This window comes from Gorilla gorilla, chromosome 3 (genome assembly GCF_029281585.2).
Source record: "Gorilla gorilla gorilla isolate KB3781 chromosome 3, NHGRI_mGorGor1-v2.1_pri, whole genome shotgun sequence".
NCBI classification, from domain to species: domain Eukaryota; kingdom Metazoa; phylum Chordata; class Mammalia; order Primates; family Hominidae; genus Gorilla; species Gorilla gorilla.
The window spans coordinates 211,920,962-211,927,866 of NC_073227.2; the positions used below are offsets into that span (position 1 = coordinate 211,920,962).

General features: G+C 52.8%; 1 long non-coding RNA gene across 1 annotated transcript; it reads right to left on the reverse strand.

Annotated features, from left to right (window-relative positions):
• Positions 1-2,584: 2,584 nt before the first annotated feature.
• On the reverse strand, positions 2,585-5,569 carry LOC129532835 (uncharacterized). The gene is made up of 3 exons (XR_008678755.1): positions 5,483-5,569; positions 4,229-4,332; positions 2,585-3,559 (listed from the first exon to the last, which is right to left on the reverse strand). It is a non-coding gene; the product is annotated as an uncharacterized lncRNA (long non-coding RNA).
• Between the last annotated feature and the right edge of the window lie 1,336 nt (positions 5,570-6,905).

Consider the following 6,905-nt stretch of genomic DNA (forward strand, 5'->3'; position numbering starts at 1 on the left):
GAGGTTGGGAGTTCGAGACTAGCCTGACCAACATGGACAAACCCCATCTCTACTAAAAATACAAAATTGGCTGGGCGTGGTGGCACATGCCTGTAATCTCAGCTACTCAGGAGGCCTAGGCAGGAGAATCGCTTGAACCTGGGAAACAGAGGTTGTGGTGAGCCGAGATCGCGCCATCATACTCTAGCCTTAACAACAAAAGTGAAACTCCGCCTAAAAGGAAAAAAAAAATTAGCCAGTGTGGTGGTGCAGACCTGTAATCCCAGCTACTCAGGAGGCTGAGGAAGGAAAATTGCCTGAACCTGGGCGATGGAGGTTGCAGTGAGCCGATATCAGGCCACTTCACTCCAGCCTGGGCGAAAGAGCAAGACTTGTCTCCAAAAAACAGAACAAGAAAAAGGAAATGCATGGGACAAAGTGGTATATCCTGAAATGAGGACTTTCCTTCTGGACTAGGGTTTCCGATGAAGGTGACAGTTTATCCTTCAGTCTCCACAGGTCACGAATTTGTCGTCCAGCAAGAGGCAACAGAGGGAGCCTCCCCAAGTCCCATGCCAGAACTATGACATAATTACATTCCCTCACTCATTTCAGTACCTAAATATTAATAATTCATCAACTTAAATATCTACACTTACTTTACCAATTTTCCATTGCATAGATGAAGAGGTTTCCAAATTTTATATAGGTTGTCATGATGTGGACAGGACTTTTTGATAGTTAACTATACCGAATGACTAAAATATAAGTGTTTAAACCTAAAATACCTTGTAACTGCTAACACAGGGCTAGAGAATACAGCAAGGTAACAGTCTGTCCAGTAAATTCTTCTGAAATTTCCTTTTTTTTTCTTTTTTTTTAATACACGGAGTCTCACTCTGTCACACAGGCTGGAGTGCAGTAGCACGATCTTGGCTCAATGCAGCCTCCATCTCCTGGGTTCAAGCGATTCTCCTGCCTCAGCCTCCCGAGCAGCTGGGACTACAGGTGCGTGCCACCACACCAGGCTAATTTTTGTATTTTTAGTACAGATGGGATTTCACCATCTTATCCAGGCTGGTCTCGAACTCCTGACCTCAGGTGATCTGCCTGCCTCAGCCTCCCGAAGTGCTGGGATTACAGGAGTGAGCCACTGCACCCAGCCCTGTTCTGCAATTTCAATAATCAATTGTGCTATTTGCCTTTCTTTCAGCAATGAGATTTTATTTTTCTTTCCTAATTATTTCAAACATGAACTTTGGTTCCAGAGAACTAGTATTTCCTTGATTTATAAATTGAGGGCAGCTGGGCACGGTGGCTCACGCCTGTAATCCCAGCACTTTGGGAGGCCAAGGCAGGCAGATCACTGGAGGTCAGGGGATCAAGACCAGCCTGGCAAACATGGTGAAACCCCATCTCCACTAAAACTGCAAAAAATAGCCAGCCATGGTGGCAGGTGCCTGTAGTCCCAGCTACTCAGGAGACTGAGACAGGAGAATCGCTTGAACCCGAGAGGTGGAGACTGTGGTGAGCCAAGGTCGTGCCACTGCACTCCAGCCTGGGTAACATAGGGAGACTCTATCCTCAAAAAAAAGATAAAAAAATTGAGGGTCGTCTCACAGACGATCTAATAATGAATTGTTTTTTTGTCTTTAGAAAATCAGCATTAACTTTTCAAGTTTTAGATATCGTAACTGCTGTGACTTGAAGGACTTATCTAGAAAAAGCCTTAAAAAAGTACGGTCAGCACTGGGTGAATGGGTTCGGGGAACCCACATAAAATCCCCAAGACACCTGGGAGTCCATGTCCCCATGAGTGGGACTGCAGGCAGCTGTAGCAGACTGGATGGGAGAGGACAGCAGGCAGGAGAACTCGGGGTCTGGAGTCCACGGTTCTAAGGCCAGGGAAAACCACTGGCAAAGTGAAATGCGGAGCTTGACAGGATGAAATTTGTGATTGTAAATGAATATTTGCCATTTCCAAGTGAGATCGCCAGTGGTGGTGGGATGGATGGGTGCTCCTCCAAGTGGGCTGCAGTGAGGAGAGCGCAGCACCAGGGCAGGATGTTCCTGCCAGGAACACAGGATCTGCACACGTTTAGGAGGAAACGCTGGGCAGACCCAGCTTGGAGTCATCTCTGCTCTTTACATCTGTTGAGGCTGTGAAAACTGAGAGTCGGCCGGATGCAGTGGCTCACGCCTGTAATCCCGGCACTCTGGGATGCTGAAGCTAATGGATCACCTGAGGTCAGGAGTTCAAGACTAGCCTGGCCAACATGGTGAAACCCCATCTCTACTAAAAATACAGAAAATTAGCCGGGTGTGGTGGTAGGTGCCTGTAATTACAGCTAATTGGGAAGCTGACGCAGAAGAATATCTTGAACATGGGAGGCAGAGGTTGCAATGAGCAGAGATGGCACCATTGCACTCCAGCCTGGGTGACAGAGGGAGACTCCGTCAAGAAAAAAAAAAACACACACACAAAAAAACAGAAAACTGAGTCTCAGGAACAGTTCCCGAAAAGGAAAATTGGGCCCGCATGGAAATAGACATTTTTCTCCCACCTAGGGCAGGGAGTGAAGTGAAATAGGTCTGTAGACTGGACTTTCACATAGAAACTGTTTATTTCCTAAATTGGGGGTTATTTGGGGATCACCTGGAGGAGTATTCCTGCTTTTGGTGAAACACACGGGGGTATTTTTTGTGAAGCTGCAATCTGGCACAGGAATAACAGCTGGGGAATTGGAGATAAAGGAGAAGGCATACTAAGTGCTGTTGCAAGTTTCCCAGAAATATGACATTATTGGGAAGTAAACTACTTTTTAAAACAACCGTGGCAATACCACGTCAGTAAGGCAGAGACAACAACATGAAGTTTCATGACAGAGGCCAAATCCAGCCCAAACCCAGGCCAGCAGAGGCTGTCAACTCAGCGCCCCAGCGAGAGCCAGAAGGTTCCATCCTCAGAGCTGCAGACCCTCTCGTGTGGGCTGCAAAGGCCATGACTGCATCCCGGGCGGTATGTATGCTCTGAGAAATACATGCATGTTCCGGGGGTGTGACGGGTGTGGCGTGAGTCTGACTGTGTCACGGGCGTTCCAGGGGTTACGTGTGTGCTCTGAGGGACACATGCGTGTTCCGGGGATTATATGAGTGTGACGGGTGTAGCGTTAGGTGACGATGTCACCTCCACGTTCCAAGCGTTATGTGCGCACTGAGGGACACATCCATGTTCCCGGGGTTGGATGTGGATGGCAGCTTCCGAGTTACCCCGACGGGTGTGCCTCTCTGTATAAAACGGGTGCTAACACTAGCATCACAGATGCAGTGTTATTAGTACTACGGAGGTCATGATCAGTGTGGCGGGTGTTCTAGTTGCTTTCCTGATGCTACATTTCTGTTCCAAGACCGCAGCTTGGCCCTGTGGCTGCCTCACCTTGGGTGTGGAGAATGAACCTCGAGTGTGCTGGATTCACAGGGGATTTTGGTTTCTAATTTTCCACATGAAGGGCCAAGGCGGGTGGATCACTTGAGATCAGGCGTTCAAGACCAGCTTGGGCAAATAGCAAGACGCTTATGTCTACAAAAAAGAAAAAAAAAAATTAGATGGCATGCTTGCACGTACCTGTAGTCCCAGCTACCCAGGAGGCTGAAGTGGGAGGATTGCTTGAGTCCAGAGGTTTGAGGCTGCAATGAGCCAGCCATGATTGCACCACTGCACTCCAGCCTGGGCGACAGAGTGAGACCCTGTCTCTCTCTCTCTCTCTCTCTCTCTCTCTCTCTCTCTCTCTCTCTCTCTCTCACACACACACACACGTTAAATTTGTTGGATTATATATTTAGGGGGTTGAGCACTTTTGGTTATAAAATATTTATGATTGTGGGAACAAGTTAATAAAGACACGAAACTTATTTAAATGTCCCAAAACTTTAAGAACAAAAAGCATTCTTAGTTTAAAAATAAGTTTTATTTTAAAGGTAATAGTACGCACATAAATTGTTGTTAAAATCGACAGTAACAAAGAGAAGTAACAATACTAATAGCCTGTCACAAATTGATTCTTAATAACCTATATAAACAAACATTAAGCCCGGGCGCCGGGTGGCTCATGCCTGTTATCCCAGGACTTTGGGAAGCCGAGGCAGGCAGATCACTTGAGGCCAGGAGTTCCAGACCAGCCTGACCAACATGGTGAAGCCCAGTCTCTACCAAAAATAAAAAAAATTAGCCGGGTATATTGGCACGCACCTGTAATCCCAGCTACTTGGGAGGCTGAGGCAGGAGAATCCTTGAACCCAGGAAGCAGAGGTCGCAGTGAGCCGAGATCATGCCATTGTGACAGGAGAGAAACTCTGTCTCAAAAAAAAGTTATATGTTTACAACAGGTGCATTCCTCCTCTTGCTTTCTGAAGACGCCCTGCTATGTAGCTGAGTAGTCGCTAATAAACTATCTTAACTTCACTATACTCTGTGACTTGCCAAAAGGTCTTTCCCATGTGAAATCCAAAAACCTGTTCTTGGGGTCTAGGACAAGACCCATTTTATAATGACAAAACTATACAAATTCTAGAGGAAAACATGGAAAGAAAGCTATGTGACCTTGGGTTTGGCCATGAGTTTTAATACGACACTATCAGAGGCATTTGAACCCCTCCTCTATATGAACTCCAGGGTGGTTTATGTTCCACTGGCTAAGAGAAAGTTTTCTTCAAAAATGTGACATGATTTGAGGTCAAACATTAATATCAAGTAAACTCAAAAGATTGAGAAGCTAGCATTAGTTCTGGGAAAACCAGAAGTGTGCCTTTTTTGGAAATAATCATTGGTAGCACAAACTTAAGAATCTCCAAAGGAAATAAAAATGAGTTATTAACTTACAGTTTTCACCAATTAAGATATAAATGAAGCTAATGAAATCCGGAAATACAATTTCACTGTTTTTAATGTTCATTAAAAAAAAAATCCTTATCAAATAGCCCCAGTAAGTCACCAATTAAGTCTTTACTACTTAAAAGCAAAATCCACCTATGTCCTGAACACTATCCACTTTACAAGCCTCATTATATGTACTGGAGACAAAATTCAGAAATAAATAAATATATATGTACATATATACAAATATGTTTCAAATTAAAAAATACTTTTAGAGAGTGGTATGTATTACATTTAGAAATTAATAACGAAGTAAATTATGGGATGTCATCCACACCTGTCCCAAAGGTACCGAATTTATAAATCATCTCAGGTGCGGAGCAGGACAGGTTGAAAATAGGAATGACATGAACCCGCGCGGAACAGCTGCCTGCGCGGTGTCCAGGGCAGCACCCCGCCCGGTCCCGGCCCCTCCAGCCCTGGGCCCGACCCCTACTACGCCTCTGCCTCGACGCGAACGCGGAGCCCGAGCGCGCGTCACGCCGTGTGCGGCCGAAGAGGCTGCCACCCAGAGGCGGAGTGCGGGCTCGCAAGGGTCCCCACCCCACTCTCGCTCTCGCCAGCACCTACCGACTCGCGTCCCCGCCGCGCGCCGACTCGGGAGCAGCACCGCCCCCGGCACAGGAGCCTCACGTGCCTCTTACCTCACAGGAAGTTGGGTGGAAGCAGCGCGGACCCACGGCGGCGCACGGAACGCACTCCAACGGAACCCGACGCAGACACGCGCTTTCAACCGGCGAAGACACCGGCAGAGCCAGAAACGCGCGCAGCTGGCGCGGGAGGTCAGTAAGCTCCCCGCCCCGGCCCCAGCCCGGCCCCCCGGCCCGGGACCCCCGGCCAGAAACGCGCGTAGCTGGCGCGGGAGGTCAGTAAGCTCCCCGCCCCGGCCCCCCCCGCCGGCCCCCCGGCCCGGCCCCCCGGCCCCGGCCCCGGCCCCCCGGCCCCGGCCCCCCGGCCCCGGCCCGGCCCCCCGGCCATAAACGCGTGCAGCTGGCGCGGGAGGTCAGTAAGCTCCCCGCCCCGGCCCCCCGGCCCCCCGGCCAGAAACGCACGCAGCGGGCGCGGGAGGTCAGTAAGCTCCCCGCCCCGGCCCCGGCCCCTCCAGCCCTGGGCCCGACCCCTACTACGCCTCTGCCTCGACGCGAATGCGGAGCCCGAGCGCGCGTCACGCCGTGTGGGGCCGAAGAGGCTGCCACCCAGAGGCGGAGTGCGGGCTCGCGAGGGTCCCCACCCCACTCTCGCTCCCGCCAGCACCTACCGACTCGCGTCCCCGCCGCGCGCCGACTTGGGAGCAGCACCGCCCCCGGCACAGGAGCCTCACGTGCCTCTTACAGGAAGTTGGGTGGAAGCAGCGCGGACCCACGGCGGCGCACCGAACGCACTCCAACGGAACCCGACGCAGACACGCGCTTTCAACCGGCGGAGACACCGGCAGGGACAGAAACGCGCGCAGCGGGCGCGGGAGGTCAGTAAGCTCCCCGCCCCGGCCCGGCCCGGCCCCCCGGCCAGAAACGCGCGCAGCAGGCGCGGGAGGTCAGTAAGCTCCCCGCCCCGGCCCCGGCCCGGTCCCCCGGCCCCCCGGCCAGAAACGCGTGCAGCGGGCGCGGGAGGTCAGTAAGCTCCCCGCCCCGGCCCGACCCCCGGCCCCGGCCCCGGCCCGGCCCCCTGGCCAGAAACGCGCGCAGCGGGCGCGGGAGGTCAGTAAGCTCCCCGGCCCGGCCCCCCGGCCAGAAACGCGCGCAGCGGGCGCGGGAGGTCAGTAAGCTCCCCGCCCGGGCCCCGGCCCCGGCCCGGCCCCCCAGCCAGAAACGCGCGCAGCGGGCGCGGGAGGTCAGTAAGCTCCCCGCCCCGGCCCCGGCCCGGCCCCCCAGCCCCCCGGCCCCGGCCCCGGCCCGGCCCGGCCCCCCGGCCAGAAACGCGCGCAGTGGGCGCGGGAGGTCAGTAAGCTCCCCGCCCCGGCCCCGGCCCGACCCCCGGCCCTGGCCCCGGCCCG